Genomic DNA, 21,081 nt, shown 5'->3' on the forward strand with positions numbered 1-21,081 from the left:
ATAAAAAAATCAATGAAAGTATAACACAGAAAGCTCTTCCAGGTCTGACAAACTCAGAGAATTGGCCACATTTGCAAAATCTATCCAGGTGAGGACCCCTGCTTTCACTGGCTTTTGGGACATAAGCTATCTTCCCCTCCAGCACTCCTCAACCCATTTTGGTGCTAACATATGAGCTCTGGTTTGGGGACAGTGTAGATAGGTCTACATTTAGTTAGAATTTGGTATGGTAAAATATATGGTTGCCAAACATTTTTGGAGGAGTAGCTTATTGTTTACACTAACTCAGGACTAAAGGAGACCTTGGGCAATGCTGCTCTGGGTTGCCTTGTATTTTAAGAGTCTAGTTAGACAGAAATTTTTAAGGTTAAAAAAAAGAATAGTCTTCCTAGGCACTTTGTCATTTTAGCATCTGCAATGACCTCCTTGGTTGTCTTTAAATGATTGATGAGGAGTTTGTTCCCATGGTGATCATGTCTTTGGTGACTAGCAGCTGGAAAGCTTAACCCAACCTTGACACAGCTTCCTATGTTGGGCTGGGCATTCACTTAAGTAAAGCATTCAAAGGCAGGACTTGACAGTTCTGCACTTTGAGTCCTGGAAAGGATTCCAGAATGGAGAGTGTAGGAGCTTGGTAAAAACACTCATTATTATTTTTTCCATGGGTTGAGGTCTCAAGAGAGATGTCCTAGCTGGAAAGAAACGTTAATAGCAAAGGAGTCATGAGGAGCTCTTGAATGCTGAATGAAATACCTACAATGGGTGGGGCTATCGAATATTACTTCCCAATACTTGTTGACTTTCATATAATCATCTTTTATCTTGTCTGGCACCTTGAGCTAAGTTTGCTACATCATCTGCTTTTTAGCCAGTCATCAGCCTTGACTGTTTCTGATTTGTCTCTTCTAGATTCCTTTTCAGCAGATCTGTCAATGTCTAACCAAGATCCCTTTGCTTGAATGGAGTGCCATGCCTTAAAGTTAACAGACAGTCACAGCTGTGTGACTGGATCTAGGTATGGAGTACATTCTAAAATAGAACACGGCCACAAAGGGCATGGAAACATGCCCTGTTCAATGCTGCCAGGGAATGCAACCCTGAAGCTTGAGTTTTTCACGCCTCAAACTCATTAAACTCCCAGCCTACATTTCACACATCACATCCCTCCCAAATCTCTGGCTTCCTTCCTTTAAACAGAAGCCCTTTCCCCCCTTGCATGGTATAATTGGTTCTTTATCAATTTGTTATTGATATTCCTATTCATTGAGAATTTTCTAAGTGCTGAGGTGTTGGCAGTGGGGGACAGTATGCCCTTATGGGGGAAGAATGCTTTGACCATTAGAATTGCTGTGTCATAGATATGTGGTTTTGGAGGGATCCTGGAAATCATGTATTTTACTAAATTCATCCTACAGTTAGGGTGAAAAGAAGACTCATTGTTACACAGTGGGTCACAGTTAAGGAAAAGGCCGTGAAAAACGACTCTATGCCATATTTATTTCTTTTAAAGCCGTGATTCTCATAAGCAAATTATTTTGTGAAGGTACTTGTAAAAACAGTCACCTAATACAATCATTTAGCCAATTACCTGCATCTTCTGCTTTGATTTTGAGTAGAACCTGACCTAAATGGAAAAAAAAACAAAACAAAACAAAACAAAAAAAAACAACTATTCTCTGACCTTCACAAGCATCTGATATTGGTTTCATTTTCTAAATCTCCCTTTAGACACATCAGAGTTCATAATTAAATACATCATTGCAAAAAAATATGCATAGATGCCATCTTTAGTACAGTAGGGCACAGAGAAAAGAAATGAACGAAATATTTTGCTTAGGTGGAGTTCTAGCACAGCAAGAGAGGAAAGAAAGCTCCCTTGCCCATCTCCATGCTGTGGCTCCCAGAACAAGGCAGATTAGGATTCTTGGTTTTTAAAAGTATGAACTTGTAGAGGAAAGGAAGAGGGACAAATGGCAAATTGGGGTGTTCCAAGAAAGGAGAAGTAACCATTGAGTGGATCTAAAGGATGGGAAGGAATTTTCCATGCACTAAATGAGTACTAGTAGAGAGCAGTGCACGCCCAGCATGGAGAGAGAACTGGCAGGTTTGTGGCCTCTCATAGTCTATTCCATGGTTGGCAAAAGAAAAAGAACACAAAATTTTTCTCAGGAAGGGGGGTTAGTTCTCAGCCTTATGAATACATTTCCTGGTATGAATTTCCACATTAGGGTTTTCAGATTCCAAGACTGCTGCATTCCGTCCATTTCACTGGAAAGATGTCTCGTGTTCTTTCTACTTGCTGAGGTTTGCGTCTGGGCTTTGCCAACTCTTGCTTTGAGGGACTGACTGCACAGACTCCGTTTCCTTATCTATCATACCTCATCCAGGATGCATGTGAAAATTACACACAGCCTGAATAGTTCTTCGTTTAGTAGACAGCACATGTTAATATGTAAGGTCTTACAGCTTTTCACATTCCTGAAAATGGGCATAGAAGCTGACTAGCTGGGTCACAGCTGCAGTTTGGGCTTCAGTGCTGATCAAGTCATCATGTGGAGGGAATCAGATGTCCTATTTGACTGATGACTGAAGGGTTTCCTGGGACATGGGCCTTTCCTTGTTAAAACTGGGACAGTCCCAGGTGAACCAGGACAGCTTGTCACCCACCTCTGTGTTACAGTGGCAGTCTAAAGTCAAAGCCTCTAGGTTTGAATCTTACTTTCCTATTACTGTGTGCACAACTTTGAACAAGTTACTCAGTTTCTTCATCTGTAAATTAAAGACAATATAATCGTGATGCCTTTGCAAAGTTGTTATGAACATTAAGTTAATATAGCTAGTGTTAACTATTGTTACTAATCGGTGATGCCAAACTTTCCTTATATTTACCCACCCAGTTCTAGCTCCCATAGCCAACTATTTTTAAAATGGCTTGTTAGAAAGTAATCAGGCTGTTTTCTACTTATGTGCTTATATATTTCTTATATACTTACTTCTTTACAAGGCTCTGAGGTGGGATGGGTATCCTCCAGCTGCCCCTGGTACTCTGGGCTTGCCCTGTCCTTATATTTCTTGTTCTGGATTGCCTGGTGATTCATGCCATCGGATGCCATACATATCTGTAATGCCATTTGGTGAACGCACAGGGCTTATTGCTCAGATCTCTTCTATCCCTCCTGCATGGGACAGTGTGTAGGGTGGAAAGAACAGGGAGAGGGTTGGTAATGGGGGCACTCTGTCCCAGGCTCAACATTGGACCGTGGCTACAGCCTTTCCCTCTCCTGATCTCAGTCTCCTAATTCATTCAATGAGGGGGATTAATGGGCAACATGGTCCCCAAAACCTTTTATTCTTTGGTGAAAACTTTGTACAGTCCTGTTTGCATCTTCTTCTGTTTCTTTCCCTGTAGCTCAGGACACAGAAGAGAGACTGAAAAATGCTCCTTGCATATCCAAATGTCTCCCACACCTAAAGCTCAAAGCTCTGAAGTTTCACACAAAGGCTAGTTTAGGTTCTGCCTCCTCTAATTATGGTCCATTAAGGCCCCAGATCCCTCCTGTCTGCCCAATGTGCTATTTAACATTCTCCTTGGCAGTGCCTTTGCCAAGGACTCACGCTACTGCGCTCACTTCTGTTGATGTTTATGTTAAAAAAGTAGATAATCCTCACTGCAGTGACAAGTTGATTGAAGCAAGTAAAAACCGAATAGGGTTTAGAATTCTAATTGCTGACAGATTCATAATGGTGTGTGAGGCCTGATGTCTGCCTGGCTGGCCCTGCTGCTCGGAGCAAAGGATGAAGTCAAAGCATATATTGTTCCTGGTATGAAATTTCTCGGCTCCAGAGTACTTTCTGTCTAAATGGAGGCAAGGAGAAAAAGTGGGGTTGAAACATCCACAGCTTGGGTAGGGGAGACATCTGAGGTAGCATCAAGGAGCCTGACCCTGCTTTACATCGCACCATGTTTCTGTTAATGAGTTATGTAAGATTGAATTAGTTTAGAGTGCTAATATGTTTCTCTGGTTTTCTACTACACCTTTCCAGAAAGAATAATATACTGTCTCAGGAAATCTGAATAGTTTTGAGTCACTCACTCATCGGCAGCAGCAGTGAATGTGCATTGTTGTTTCTGTGCTCTCATATGTTTATTGAATTATAAAAATGGATTCTAAGAATTTGTGGACATGAGTGTGGTGCTAGCTGTAGCTGGATTGACTACAGCTGGATTGACTACAGCTGGATAGAGCTGGAAAAATTATTTCAAATGCATTTGTATAATTTTACTTCTTATAAAAATATTTGGAGTGGGGGGCTGGAGAGATGGCTCAGCAGTTAAGAGCACTGGCTACTCTTGTAGAGAACCCAAGTTCAGTTCTTAGTACCCACTTGGAAGCTAATTAACTGTTATAACTCCAGTTCCAGGGGATCTGACAACCTCTTCTGACCTCTGTAAGCATTGCACAACACGAGTGCAGTTACATAACATGCAGGCAATATACTCATACACATTAAAAATAATAAATAACACACTTAAAAATGTTTGAAGTAAATATGCTAAGATAAGAAATTGCATATGTGGGAAGTAAGCTTTATTATAATAACTTTCTGTATTTCTGTGTATTTAAATTTTAAAAATAATGTAGATGCCTATTTACTGAAAGTTCTATTCTTTTATGGTTTTGTAATGTCACATCTTTGAACTTCCATCTTTTTCATTTGTAAGAAAGTGCATATTTAGATGACATTCAAGTTACTTGGAATCCACCAGTCTATTTCTGGTAAGATACTAACAACAGGAAGGTTTAATTGGCAGGGCAGGCAGAACCTATGATTTTAAACCAACCAGCTTGAAGCTTGCATCAAGACCCCCCCCCTTTTTTAAGGCAGGGTCTCCCTGTAGCCCCAGCTGTCTTGGAACTCATTATGTAGACCAGGATGACCTTGAACTCACAGAGATCCACCTGCCTCTGCCTCCCGAGTGCTGGGATTAAAGGTGTGCACCACCACACCCGGCAAGACCCTCTTTAAAACAAATGTGATGTATTAGACATCTTCCTGATTCTCAATAATCTTGCAGATACACTGTCTTTAGATTTGGTTTTAAAATCTAATGATTGAAAATCACCCTCAGTATTTTTCTACCTTAGCAAAATATCTTTGATTAAGAAGAAAGTAATGGTTATTTGGGAGAAAGAACGGACTTTGGGAGTGAAGTATAGTTTTGGGAATTAGATGATTCTGATTTTGTTCTTATCAATTACATCATACTCTACCTCGGTATCTTTGACAAATGCACTTAAAACTCTCTAAACCCTAATTTCTTTATTTGCAAAGCAAATGGGTAGAATTAGGTGAACCTTAAGACCTCATCTGAAAAAAACTAAATGTTTTACTTTGTAAGAGAGGAAAGTCTGGGAGAATGAATGATAGTGAAAGGCCAAGGATGGGCTCACAGTGACCACAGGGACTAGACTAGAAGTGGCTGATCCCTAGGATGTCCCGTAGCTGAATATCATAGTATGATTTCAAATATTCTCAGTCCCATTTTGGAATTATTATATCTTCTCTTTAGTATGTTACCGTCTATTGTTCTGGTCTGTGCTGCTGTATACTCTTGAGCAAACCTTGTGTTAACATTATCCTCTTTATATTTTGTTATGGTCTATAATTTTTGACATTTTTTACAGTTCTCTACTACTGACCTACATCTCCAACTTTTCTTTGGAATAGTAACTTTTGTTTTCAGGAGCATCTCTAAGAGAAACTTCTAAAACCTTGGGTGTTGAAAAATCCTATGCAATGTATAACTTCAGGTATTTAATAAATAATCCTTTTACTAATCCCTTTAGGGTTAGGGTTATGGTTAAGGTTACTCAATCAGCCATTGTTATTATAGGCTGGAGTTACAAAGCCTTACTACACTTAAAGTAAAATGTGGAACACATCTTTGAGATAAACTTTAATTCTGAGCTATAATTATATTTTATCTCTGCATATTCTTCTCTGACAACAATTTGATTTTTCCAGAATTATCTTCTAAATTTATAGTTGTCCCACAATCAGATAGAGAGCAGCTTCAGGCACATTAGGAGCTAATAAATTGACAGTTTCTAGATTAAAGTAAATACAGAGACAATGATTAAAGAGGTTCCACACTAGTAAAGTGAATAATAAGCACTCAGAGATTGTCTTTGGAAAAGGATCCCTAGGGGCATATTTCAAAGTCCACTGAGTGGCCGCACTGGAGAGCACTTCAAGAAGAACACACCATAAATTACTCGTTCTTCATACTTTTTTCAGGAGACAGAGACTGAAAGCAGGACTTAGGCTTGCCAAGACTTTAAACCTGTGGTTCCAAGAAGTCTAAGAATTCCAAATCTAAGACCATTGAGATGTTTCCAGAATCAAAACCAGCCTGAATGTTGACACTGTCTGACAACCCGAGGACAGCAACCCAGTCCACTTCTCTACCCTTTGGTAGCTACTTTTCGGTGATTCTCTCAGTCCATGATGGGGACAGTGCTGTGAAATTCAGCAAATACACTTGCTTACCACGTTAAATCCAGCAAACACATTTTAGCAATTTTTTTCACGCTGAGTCCTTTAGGTAGCTTTTAACACCTACCTTTTCATAGTTGTTGATTCTTCTTTAATGAAATGTCTCACCCTGACCTGATCAGCTTAAACTGTAATTGTCAGAGAAAACAGCCTGGATTATCGTCACTGTTGATAGACCATTTAAAAAAACAAAACAAAACAAAAACAAAAACCTGATGACAGTGACATCGGGAGAAGTTCCCGTGCATTGTATTTCCTGGTATAGGAACAGCTGCTATTTATGGAAATTGAACTCTGGGACTTGTGTCCATCTCAAGCCTTGAGCAAGAGAACTGAGATGGCGAAGGATGAGGGTTGGGGGAGACCTGGAAATACGTATCACACAAATCACAACTTTTATTAGAGTTGATTTTATTTAACTCTATTTCTTGCCTTTCAGGTAGTAAGAGCTAAATAACTAAGCTGAACTGTTTCCTGCTGACATCAATGAGAACTGTCCTGATACTGAACTTAATAAAGAGGGTCACACACCCTTTCCCCAGCTAAAGGAAAGTGCAGCAATGGAGCCAGTGAAGCCTGGATAACATCATCCCTGAGCATCTCTTTGGAAGTTTGAATTTGATTCTTTCACGTCTAGGCCCCTGCTACATTTTAGCTTTGGCTTCAAACTGCTTTGCATTTCAGTTCTTACTCCTCTCTTTAAGATGTGCACATTCTTAGGTGTTCTGTTCTCCTCCACACCTCAGTTTCCTCATCTCTCAGGCAAAGATTATCTGTCTCATAGGATGGAGTTAAGCAAGGATTAAATGATATAATGCTGGACACAAGGAGAGGTACATGCTAGCATCAGACTAACATACCAGGTATGAATGTTGAAACTGCAGCTGATGGCATATTACACCAAAATATAGAGGCCCTGAGTAAGAAAGAGTCATTTGATGGTAACAAGAAAGAGTCTTTGGCACCCGCTGTCATGATTAAGGACTTCAGGGGCTCTGTACCCCACTCTGGATAGGGCTACCTTCATTCTTCTTGGGACAGAGCCCAGAACCTTCCTGATAGGCACCCTAGAGACTTTCCCAGCGTATCCTTTGCTCTTCTTTCTCCAGATCCACTTGCTTCCCCTAGTTTGACTGGCCCTTCTATGGTTTTCTGAGCAACCTGTGTTCTTCACACTCATCTCCTCTGTCTGACAATTTTGGTTAATCCCACTCAATCTCCAATTCCATTAACACGGGAAAATCTAGGTAGCTCCAGAACAGTCTGTTCTTACATTTTCATGTCTAGTCAGTCCCAAGTTTGTATTTCTTCTTCCTTTATCATCTCCCCGGCTTAACTGGACACAGGATTCAATATCAGGGACTATATTCTTTCCACCAATTTAGTGTCAGTTTCCAAAATAATGTCTGCTGTTTGCTAGCTTCTCAATAAATGGTTGTTGACTTGAGTGAATAATTTCTCACCAAATGAAGCAAATAAACCCTTGCTCTACCCTTAGTTTCTGAAACACAGGCACCTCCATTCCTTAGAGCTGTTGCTATCAGTCAGTATCAAAGTCAGAGAAGTAGCAGTTTCCCAAGAAAGAAACATCTAAACTTCTGACGTCACACCATCAGGGTTTAGGAGAGAATACTGCTTGTTGGGTAGAAGCCAGGAACATCAACAGTTAGGCTATGAGAAGAGCAGAGTGGTGGTTAGGCCTTTGCGTTGAGCGGGGGATGGAAGCAGCATGCCTCCATGTCTCTCCTAGTAATCCTCCCTTCCATTTTCTCAGAATTGCCTTCAATGGGATTTCTTAATGGCTCAGGGGGCTTAGAATGTGATCCTTTGAATGTATAATTATCTCCATTATTCAAAACAAAAGGAGAAGCGTGCCAGCCAGAGAAAAATAAAAATATAAATGTAGCCTGCAGCAGAAAACAGATCTCAGCTCTCTCCCCCAGTCTAAATTCTCTTTGTAGTGCTTTCCCAGTATCCCTGTCACTTGAAATGCCCCTGTGTCCCTGTATCTTGGAAGTTTTTACTCTGCAGTGACAGGATGAGAGAGTCCATGTAGGCCGCAGGCAGGTGCTCTAGGCAAAAGTCCCACAGCATTCAGTTCAGATGTACCCAGAAGGTCACATCCCCCTGTCATATAGTAGGATGTGTATTTGTACAAAATGAGTTGGTGACACACACCTTCATATGGTCAGAGTTTGTTTTGTTTTGTGTCCTTAGGAAAAGTGTTATTTACTTGTGTTCCTGAAACCCTTGGATAGAGTGTGGTTTTCACAGTGTAGTCACTGGCTGATAACCTGTAATCCCTGGGACTCTCACAGGTTCTATAGTATAAGAAAAACCTGAAGAGGGATTAAAGTGACTGGATTCTACAGTTGATTCTGATGCATACAGCTGTGAGACTTTGAGATGGTATAACTCCCCGAGTTTAAAATTTGTATATATTTTTAAAACAGCATCGATTTTCACTACTGATCATCAACCTTTTCTTTTTTAAAATATTTTACTTATTTTTATTTTATGTGTATCAGTGTATTGCCTGCATGTATGTGAGTACACCCATGTCGTGCAATGCTGCTGAAGTCAGAAGAGGGCTTCAGATTTCCCCTAGAACTGGAGTTAAGGATGGTTCATAGCCACCATGTACGTGCTGGGAATCGAACCCCAGTCCTCTGCAAGAGCAGTCAGTGAGTGCTTTTAGCCTCTAAGCCATCTCTCCAGCCCCCAACCTTTTCTTAGATAGGCAGACAAAAAGCACTGATGCTCTGCAGGCCATCTGACCTCTGCTGTGTAGCAGCTACAGACAATGCAGTCAGTGTGACTGTGTTTCACTGAAATTACACTGCAGACAGGGAAATTTGGAATTTCATACAAGTTTTACAAATCATAAAGTATTCTACATATGATCATCTTCCATTTATTTATGGTATACACGGGTGCATGTGGATGTGTGTCACATATGTGTGTGTATGTGAGTGGACATGTAGACCCAGGGGTCAACAGAAATCTTTTTCAATCATTCTTCACCTTATTTCTTGAGAAAGTGTTTCTCACTGAACCTCTGCTCACTTATTGACTAGACAGACTGGCCAGCAGATCCCAAGGATCCTCCTGTTTCTGCCTCCTTAAGGCCATGACTATGTGCACATCACATGCCTGGCTGTTTTATGTATGTGCTGGAGATGGGGACTCAGTTTCTTGTGCCTGTGCAGCAAGCACTTTACCAAGTAAGCTGTTACTGGAGCCCCCAATTTTCTTCCATTTATAGCTAAAAAAATCCTGTTCTCAGCATCGAGGTTCTACAAAATTTGATGTCAGAACATATCAATCTCTGGTCTATACCAGGGTTCTCAAAAGAGGAGGGTCTATAGAAGATAAAGAGAGGCAAGTAGGATAAAAACACAGCAACCCATTTTCTTCCATTGACACAATTTGCTTTTTGTAATAATATTTTACTTTGAATTTCATATGAAATTAGGTGTGTGTGTGTGTGTGTGTGACAGAGAGAGAGAGAGAGAGAGAGATTTGTTTCTCAAAGGAAGTTCAATAGATGGAAGAAGTCTTGATTTTGACTCCCACTAAGGAATTTGGCACTACCCTTTGTGAACCCATAGAGTGTTGCAGAAATATTCAGCACCTAGGTTACCTCTGGACCACCATGGGCTGAGCAATATTTCTTAAATTTCATTTATTCATGACCATGACAGGGATCTGAGGAACGTATAATACAAAAGAGGGGATAAAAATCATTTATATTGCGTTCAGCTTCAAAATACATCATGAATTTTTTCTTTGGAAGATTTACCTCCTTAATCCCCTTTGCTGATATGAAAATGAGTTTGCATTACCTGAGCTCACAACAGCTTATGGTAGAATTGGGGTGTGCAGGAAGATGTGCTGGAAATGCAATAAAAGCAATGCCCCAGGTTAAATCCTCCTCCTTTGATGCCTTTTGACTCCCAGACACTGAGATGATTTTTTTTCACTGTACCCTCTCATGAGTCTATATTGTCTTTTGACTGTGCATCCTTGACCTGACCCTATTCTTGGCACTTTCGTGATGTTTCCCAAGTAGCAACTATCCACTATCTGAAATCCTGGGGCACAAAACAGCTCTTTTGGCACATGATCATTTCAACTTATCCAGGCAGGAGATAAGTCATACTGAAATATTGAGTCATGTGGTTTCAGCTGCACAGGAGATTAAAAAAATCTAAAACAAATAAGCCCTGCATCTATATGCAGACTGTTCTGAGTATATCCCTTAAGATCCAGCATAAGGGGACAGGTGATTTAAAGGTTGGGCATAAAGAGTGCTGAACTATAAATGCATGTTAAGCCTTCCTTCCTGTCAAGGACTTCATGGAATTCTATACTTTTTCTTTTTTTGCAAAGCCAAATATGATGCTTAGAAGTTAACGAAGGCATTTGTCTCAGTTCTATGTCTTGAGGCAATTCTCTCTAGTCTCATGACCTCAGAGCGGCTCATGATGGGTTTTGGTATACAGAACAATAAATGTAATTTTTCTTGAAAACTTCCACATTAACTATAGCTACGTAAAAACATACAGCTGGGGAAGAAAGGTAAATAAGCTGTGGAAGTTGGGTGGGGTCTGAGGAGACTCTGCACTTACTGATTAACTTCAAGGGGGTTAAGAGGTAAGTGACGCAGTAGTAAACTGCCCTCAAATAGGATTGTCAGAGATGATGGCTGAGCTGCAGCTTACTCGAGGCATGGATTCAGGCAGGGTCCTAGGGTGTCCCCACAACAGCACTGGGCAGAACTGAACAAGGATTGGTGCAGTACCTAGTTTGGGTAAAAAATACTTGTCATAGAAGTAACTGGAGTCCCAAAGTCACCATTGAAGATAACGAAAAAGCAGCCATGCCTCTCTTCAGAGGGCCTGGTGAGAGCAGTTTGTAGACCTGAAAAAGCCCCATTGTTAGTAAAAGGCAACATGACAGCAGAAAGTGCTGAGGAACATATGGCAGGGCTTTGTGCCATTCTGACTAGCCGGAAACTTTGAGGATGATTTATATGAGCGATTCTGTTTTCATCCATTGTTATTCAGTAAGAGGGAAAGATAAAAATCTCTGCCTTCATGACATTTTTCTGCTGGAGATGGAGGGAGAAGAATAGATAATAAACAAAATAAAGGAAGGCATTAGAAAGTGAAAATGTCTATGGAAAAAATAATGTCAGTAAGAGAGTGCTGGAGAGGAATAGATAATTTAAAATTCAAGGACGGCATCCTGAAGTTGCAGAGGGGGAAACAGAATTATGGGGCAGAGAGGATGACTGGGAGCACCCTGCACCAGGGTGTGGAAGTAGGTGTGTGCCTAAGGTACTGGAGGAGCTAGGGAGGTCAGGATAGCCACCATGTGGTCAAGAAAAGGAGAGTAGGGATGCCAAGGCGAGATATGTCCTTGCCTCCAGATGCAGGACCCTGTATGCCTTTGGTCCTGGCTCTTATCAAAATTTGATGGGAAAACTGTTATTTGAGCAAAAGGGAAGCATGATGTGGCTTAAGTTTTAGCAAGATCACTTTAGGTGTTCTGAGTTAAATAATTATAAAGATTAAGAAGGAAGTAGGAACAGTACTCAGGAGGCTATCCCAAAAATCCAACTGCGACAGCTTGGATCAAATTGCCACAGTGCAGATTTATATAAATGGTCCCTGGATATGTTTGGAAGATAGAGGCAGTATTGTTTTATGAGGATAAATGTTTTATAAGAAAAAGTCAAAGATAAGTTGATATTTTGTGCATAAATGGCTAGCAGGATAGAGTTGCCAGTTACAGAATATGAGGACCAAGAAGGAGATATGGGGTTAAAAGATGCCAATAACTGATCTGGGACCTCTGTGGGTGGATGTCTACTTTACTTTTAGGAGGAAATGAGCTCTAGTTTAACAAGTGGAAAGGTCAATGAGGCGAGGAGGCAGATAGGCACATGAGCATTTGTGTTGGTAAGCAGAAACACAAACCCCTCAGTTGATATCAGATGTTCCAGATGTTTTCTTCATGCTATAACATAAACCTCCACAGCTTAGGTGCATCCTTAAAAAGAAGAAGAAGGGAAATCAGGAATCAGCATAGTTAAAATTTAAAGTAAGGTTGCAAAGAATTGCAAATACTAAACTATTTGCCATCAGAATTGAGGCTTAAATAAACATACGTTAATGTAATACAGACTTCTTCCTATATCTGTGTTTTATGAATTAGCAATATCATATGTGCTATACTTTTAATAAAATAATTAGAGGGATGGAAATAATTCAAAGACAAGGCTAATATATGAAAGTCTCAAATTTTAAAACATTTAAAAACTTGAGTAGAAGATCGTCTGGTGAATGTATGAGGCCAATAAAATGGTAAGTCAGAAGGCAAATGTGAAGAATGAAAAAAGTGAGACCAGCAAAGGTGTGAGCCCATACCACGCAGGGGAGGCAGATGATGACCCTGTTCTTTCCTTGTTTTTCATGGTAGCTCTTGGATCCAGAGACAATCAGAAGCCTTCTTGTAGATGAATAACTCAAGCCACTTCCTACAAGGGAATAACTTGGACAAGACTCAATGGATAGCATAGGGGAGCAATCATACTCATACTCTTTGACCTAAAAGACAGGTTCAGACTACTGTGGAAGATGCTGGAAAAGTGCTTTTGCAAAATGAAATAGCCAGTGTTGTTCAAAAATGGACATGAACTGCCCCTAAGAGACAGTGAGTGCTCTGTTGAGCTCTCAGCAAAACTCTGTAGCCAACAGAAAAGATACAGGCATCAGGCTCCTTCCAAAGCCAACATTCTACTAGCCAGACATGGCAGAGCAAAAACACTGACAGAGACAGTGGCATCCGTAAGGATCAGAAGGAAGTGGAAAGAGGAAAAATGCAGACAAATTTCAAAAAGTTATTTTCTGGTCATTTGCATTAGCAAAGATAACGACTGACTACATAATCTAGCATAGTCCACTGACTGACTCGACAGAAAGATTTTGTGCTTATTTTAAATAGAGGGACTTAAATATTGCCTAAATAAATAATGGATAATTTGACAGCTAGGAGTAGTCTCAGAAGAGAGTTCTTATTCTCATTTTATAAACACATAAGAAAAAGATTTCAAAAAGTATGTCTAAGGGAGGTTTTAAGGGATCAGAGCCTGGGATTGAAAAAGAGTCCACAAAGCTGAATTTCACTGTGGGTGTCATTTTTCAAATGTCTCCTAATCACATTGCAGAGGCTGCCTGGAAGGGTCTCAAAATACTACTGTGCTTAGCAGCCAGGAGTGAAGTGATTATTGTTTCATGTAGATGCATCTTAGTTTCAGCTGTGATCAACACAGTAGAATGACAGTCTCTGTCCTTGAGTTGGCCTCAAACACTCTGATAACAGAAACATTACCTGGTACTGCTAAGGCGTATGTAACGTTTAGACTGGGAATCTTACCACAGCTGTGTGCCAGAGATGTGGCACACCCCAAAGAAATTTAACTTTTCATTCTCATTCATTTAACAAAAGCGTTTGTAGTGCTTATTATCAAGTGTTAGTCACTGTGGGATAATAAGCTAATTAGGGCAGTGTTCTGTCTTCAAGGAGCTCTTATGAAGGGAAAATTCAAAAGCTACCCATAAGAACATGTTGTATTATGTACTACAATGGAGGTACGGCAGGAGGTGGTGGTAGCTGTAAGTTTCAGAAGGTTCATGAAGACCAAGAAGTATTAGAGGCACAAAGAAGGGGAAGAGGGAAGATTGTGTCTGGCAAACAGAAATGCCTGTTGAGGTCTGAGTATGAAGGAAGAATGGGCGTGGGGCTGCTCTTTCTACCCATGTGGAGAAACAGTTAAATGGTTGCAAGGGGTCAGGGATGGAGGTTTTGGCTGTCTTGGTAGTCCTGTATTTCATAAAAGATCAGAGATCTTAAAGGATCTTATGTACTAAGAGAATGATTTAGAATTTTATTCTGAGAATTGTAGAGGACATTTATTGACGTTGAAACATACTGTATCAAGTCAGCGTTCAGCATCTATGAAAATGATAAAGGAAAATAAAATGATATCAGAAGCTTTACAAGGATAAAACCTCCAGAAGATTGTAGGGTCAAAGATAATCTGAACCGTGCTAGAACTGTGGTACTCAATTCCCACCCGACTCTCCAGTCTTTTTCTTTTTTTGTTAGCTAACTTTGTGGAGATATAATTAGAGCTTTTCAAGTTCATGTGCCCAGGGAAGGGCCACCCCTTTCAGACACAGAATACCTCTGTTATGCACTTTGTAGACAACATCTTCATTTCCAGCCCCAGAGTACCATCACTATGAGTATCTTTATTTCTTCTAGGATTTCGTATAAATTGATCCACACAGTATCACTTTGAGGTCTGGCTTCTTTCAGTCAGCATTGTTTTCTGAGATATAGCAATGTTACTGTACAAAGTTATTTTTTTTTATTATCCATCATGTGGGTTATGGCACGATGTATTGAACTTTTAAAACTAATAGACCCTATGACCTGGGTATGAGATCAGGGTCCCCCAGGTAGAGAAAAGAAAATGTAACTTGCTACAATGGTTTCGAAGAATAATTTGGCAGCATTTACTAAAGTTTTAATATGTCTACACTTTTCACATAGATAATATAGTCTATGATTTTTATTGTACAGAAATATTTTAAGGTCTACCATATAGAAATAACATAGAGAAATAGTCAATGTTTAATGTTTTGTAAAGTAAAAATATATTTGCCACAACATTTGAAAGAAAATCTCTAACTTGTTACTCCAAATCTTTCCCCCATTCTGCACTGAGTTTATCTTTTGTATCCTTACCTGATACCCTCCTTTGTTTGAGAACTATTTTGAAAACATAGGAAAGGGTGGGATGTTTTAATTTTCCCACTTTCTTACCCCAAAGAGTGAATTAGCTACTATGTGTTTGAGTTTTCTATGTAATTATCTGAAAGTTTTGAATGCCATATAGCTGAAAATGTTGGTCTTTTTCGTTCATAATTTTGATCATGTTGAGAGCATAAAAAATCACACAGCAGCTTGTTTGAATGTTTGTTTCTTCCCATTCTCTTTGGATCTAGGCACACTTCATTGTCTAGTCACATTTTAACCAATTACCTTTTCAAAGATCTTTTTTTGACTCATCCAATCAGTTTGCCTTGTTAAGTGGCTACTGTAATTATTTTTACTTTACAGTTGATAGAATTTAGTCATGCCAAACACATGTCCTCCAGAGAAGAAAGCAACAGCAGAGCCTGGGCTCCAGGATGCTCTGCCTGTAGCTCAGCATCTGCACTCTCCAGTTGTCTTCTTGTGTTCACATACCATAGTGAGAAAGCCTCCTGTATCTATGAAGTATAAGTGCTTTGAGATGGATGCATTTCTCAGTGCTAAGAGAAAGTCAAGTGTGCTGAGATAGTCTAGATCTGATATTTGCTGTTCTCGTTATTTCTGAGTCCAATCATTCATCCATGCAGGTGTTTATGAAAGTCATGCTTATGAAAAGCACTTCTAGATTTTCAACCATGAGCATAAAATGGGTATGTATCATCCTTGATGTTTGGTCATCACCTATCTTATAAGAGAGGGAAAATGGGCATGTAATAAGAATTTTACCTCCTTATTATGTGCCAAGCAGGCACTGTGCCAGATATTTACATTATTTGTACTATATAAATCTCACATCTGGCCTTTAAATTATCCCCATTTTAACTAAGAGAAACTTGAGGTCTAGAAAAGGTAGAAAATTTGCTTAAAGGAGAATAACAAATGGCGTAAGCAGCATTTAAACCAGATACTTGAATTCGCAGCCTGTATTTTAAACCTATTCACCCACCATGCTGCTCCAGAGAGTACCCCCACTCCATAGGCTCTACAGGCAATGTGAGGACAGGAGTTTTTGGCTAGCTTTGGAAAGGGTGTGAGCAGCAATCACAACAGCAACTAAGTGCCATAATGTCTCCCTAAATTTACCCCGGGTCTCCTCACGTGTTCCTGCTTATACCATTTATAGTGGATTGAATGAATATTCCCTATAGGCCCCAAGTATTTGGACACTTGGTCCCAGTTCTTGGCACTGTTTGGGGTGGGGGGCATGGATATTTAGGAGATGTGGCCATACTGGAGGAAGTATGTATGTTGTAGGGAGAGGGGCTCTGAGAGTTCTTAAGCCTTGAGGAACTTCTAGACTGCCACTTTCTGCTTCCTGTGCCTGCTTGAAGATGTGATTGCTAGGCTTTCTGCTCTGGCTCCTTCTTGCCACCATGGACATTTGCCCTTTTGGAACTGTAAGTCAAATAAACTCTTCCTTCTATGAGTTTCCTCAGTCATGGTGTTTTGTCACAGCAACAGAAAAGTAACTAATACACTACTGCTTTGACTTCCCTTTAGAAAGAGCTTCCCTCTGCTGCAATCAAATCTTAAGGTTCAAGTCACATGCGCCTAACTTCTCAGAAGCCATCTTGAAACCTGTAGCCAGAATTAATTTGCTTGTTCACTATATTCTTTCAGCATCACTGTTACTTGAACCCTCCTTTTACTTCTTCTAACCTTAGAGTCGACCTTTCAATTATATTTTCTCTCTGTGCCGCTGCATTTTTTTAACATCCATGATTACTGTTCATCTCTTATGCCTTATAGAAGGTATAGTAGGTATTATTAAAATCTTCCTTCCTTCCTTCCTTCCTTTCTTTTTCTTTCTTTCTTTCTCTCTTTCTTTCTCTCTTTCTTTCATGTATATGAGTGTTTTGCCTGCATGTAAGTGCACCTGTGTATGCAAGGGCCATAGAAGCCAGAATTTATTGGATCCCCTGGAACCTGAGTTACAGACAGTTGTTAGCTGCCATGTGGGTGCTGGGAGCTGAACTTGGGTCCTTTGCAAGAACAGCCCTTGCTTAACTGCTGTGTCATCTATTCAGGCCCTAGGCATGGTAATTGTTTGCTGGATAAAAGAATGGCTTCATTTGTCCAGAGGTAGGCATATTGTGACCTGCTGAAGTAGTAAGAATTAAATGTTTCAAAGACGGAGTTAGAGATGAAGTCATTACCCCTTCCTTAAGTAATTTTGGTTTTTCTTCAGATAAACTGCTTCTCCATCTTGGCATGCTGTGAAAAAAAGTTTTTTCTTGGATCCTGCTTTCTTCCTTTCTCCACAGAAAAGGCAAGTTCAGTAGATTGAGCTGATGAGACCTGTTCATAAATGTAATAGACCAGCATTCCCCTACTAGAACTCTCAATGAGCTCAAGGACATCTGCAGAGACTATTGAACACAGAATCATTTTTCAACCAGGATCTGCTTAGTACATTAAGGTTCCTGTGCTCCTTGCCAAGGAGACACAGAGATTTCCGGGGTTTGGACAACCTGTGCATTTTATGGGCCCAAGCACAGGCTCTTGCCTTTTCTCTAAACATTTGCCCACAAAGGCTAATTGAAGTGTCTAAGGTCATGGACTTCTTATTGAGACCTTTAAAACTGAACTTCTCCAAATCACATGGTACTAAATTGAAGTTTCCAGGCATTGCCTGTGATTTTAGAATTTGAATTATAATCAATTAATTTTTTTCATGTAAGAGATCAGGGAGAAAAAAATGAATTGAAGACATAGATAGTATAGAGGAAAGAATGATCCTTATGATCCACAAGTATAAGACCGTAGGAGACATAATTCCTGGTGTTCCCATCACCTACAGAACCACAACATTAGGAGTTCCCAGTCTCAGGTAAAGTGTTAACTGACTACAAGCTACTCTAAAAGTTATGACCATTTCAAAGCCACATGTTTGGCTGTTCCTTTTTTCTTTTTTTAACTGCATTATGGGGTGGTAGAAGGATTCAGCAGGGTGAAAAGGGTGGGGAGATAAAAGGTAGCAGAGAAGTGGGGGTTATTTCAGGCCTTGCTTCTTTAAGCCTTCAGTGTCTGAGTTTAGGGTCAGACCTTCCTGTTGTGAAACACTGGAACAGTTGTTGTGGTCTGAAGATAAACAACATTCCAGCAGTTCCCCCAGAGGCTCCTGGAGGCCTGTGCTTTTCAACATTTCCCTGTCTCTGCAAGGATCCAGGAGCCCAGTTTTAGGCCAGTACCTGCTGCAGCTCACACAGCAATAGCCTTGTGGTCTCTGGGCTCTTAAAATGGATTACAGTAATGAGCCCAGGGTGAGGACTGGGTGCCTCTGCATGGTCATTAAACCCAGGAAACACTAGCATCCTTTGTGTAGCTTTGGAAGCCCAAGTTGTGCTGATTGAGGTTGGTTAAGAACAAGAGTTCTTTGCCATGATATACAAGGTTTCCATCTTCGTTAAAGACTGAGGCTGAATTAGGATTCAATAGGGTTATGTAAGGACAGGTTTGGAAATTAGGTGAAAGCTATTAACAAAGTCAACCTGGGTTTATCATGAAAAGGTTTTACCTATGGTTGGTATATCCAACAGAAAAAAAAAAAAAAAAAAAACATTTCGTATGAATTTCCCATAAGTTCTTCCTTCTTATATAGGTAGGTGTGGTTTTAAACAGCATTAAACCACAACAAGTAAGGAATAGCTCAAACTTGCCTTTTGCTTTATGACTGAGGGTGGTTTGGGTGGTGAGTCATTGGCTGGGAATGCTAGCACTTGTCCCTAGATTAGGCCTACCTGAAACACCACCAGGGACAACAGATTCATAAAGACACATTATACCGCTCTACATCACTTTCTGCACTTTATCAGTTCTACTCGCGTTCACTCTAATTGTTCCCCGGATTAATACGTTTAAGGAATATAAAGGAAATTTTCTTAACTTCTTTCAGGAGATATGAAATGACTTTCCCACAATCTCAGAGTTGTCACCACAAATAAATAAAACGTCTCAATTTTTGTTGCCATTAGGTGTTATAATCCTTCTCATATGTGTATGTATAATTAATTTCATGTGTTACAGGGGTATCACAGGCAGACATCTAAGATGACCCCTAATGATACCTGTTTACCCTCTCTCTCTCTCTCTCTCTCTCTCTCTCTCTCTCTCTTCACATATTTTACAGGTTGGGGGCATTGCCTAAAGCTTACTACTAGTGGAATATTTCAAGAATTAAATTAGACACAGAGGTTGATACATAGTAAGCAATGAACACATTTCACCAACGCTCTATCCCATATCTGTAAATGGTGGCACCTCTGACCCTTAATGTCAAGTTCAATAGAATAATAGTTTGGAAAATATTCATATTTATCCCTTAGATGAAATATATTGCAGAATACTATTTAAAATGGCCTTGGGACTGAGGAAAATAGCACTATATTATGCCAATCCATGGTTGAGGTGTATATTAGACACCATGAACCTGAATGCATGAGTCTCAAGATTTTGCCCTGTAAGTTTAGCTGCTGTAGTGCCTAAACTATAATGATAGAAACCACACAGTCTCCTGTCACGGCTTTTTTTTTTTAATGAATTGAGCTTATTAATGTCAGGGCATGTGTCCTGCAGGGTCCTGATAGACCAAGATGTACTGTCCAATGGAGACCTGTTGAGTAGGGGTGACATTTATGCCAAACCCTGAGGAAGAGGAGCAGTAGCCTTCACACAAAGTGGAGGTTCTCAATCTGGAACATGCATCAGAGTATCCTGGAAAGTTGTTAGAATGTCGGAACCCCTGCTTGAGTTCTGATTCAGTAGGTATAGTTGGGGCTAGGCAACAAGCATTTCTGTCAGCTTCTTTGGTGAGATTCATGCTGCTGGTCAGGGTCGCACTTAGTTTTGGAATATAGCATAATATGTTGATCCCACCGATGAAATCCAGTAATTTGAATAGAATATTTAAAAATCTGGAAGCTTTGTCTATGATGAGTTTTGGTGTGAGGACTCCAACTTTTCCCTTTGGGTCAACTTGGGTCTTTAAAGATCTGGCCAGTATTCAGGCAGGCATTTGATACTCTGGTTTTAATGTAAACACTTCCCACCTGTCCCAAGTATGCACATCCCTTTCCAAGAGCTTCAGCATTTCTGACATTGGCGGAAGCCTAAACTTTCTGCTCCTCCCTTCTCCTTCTCTCTCTCTCCTGGTCTGCAACTGTTCCTTTCACAGCTGTGGTTGTTTCATTCTGTCTGCCTCTCTCTTCTCATACCCAACCTCTCAGCCCTCTGCCATTAAGATCAAAATACTCTGTTTTTATTTATTTACACCACAGCTGTCAGTGTTGTGTCTGGGTCACTGTAGGGCAGCTTGCAGAGAAATGTGATCCATGAAGAGTCCTTAAAACTACAGATACTTGTAGTAACCAATGTACACAAAGTCAGTAACACACACACCTTCCTCTTTTCTGGATTAGTCTGAAGATGGATGGCTCAGGGCTGTGTGTCAGGGTGACCCCAGAAGGAATGAAACCTAATGGTCTTTGGAATTTACACCAGGCCATTTAAAGGTATTAAACAATCCTGAGTATTTAAAACTTTAGCCCCAGAAAGAGACAATTGTTCAGTGGAAAGGGCTCTATATTAGGGGTCAAGAAACAAGTTCTAATTCCAGCTCTGCCACTGTAAGATGCC

This window comes from Nannospalax galili, unplaced genomic scaffold (genome assembly GCF_000622305.1).
Source record: "Nannospalax galili isolate Female #2095 unplaced genomic scaffold, S.galili_v1.0 scaffold559, whole genome shotgun sequence".
Classification (NCBI taxonomy): domain Eukaryota; kingdom Metazoa; phylum Chordata; class Mammalia; order Rodentia; family Spalacidae; genus Nannospalax; species Nannospalax galili.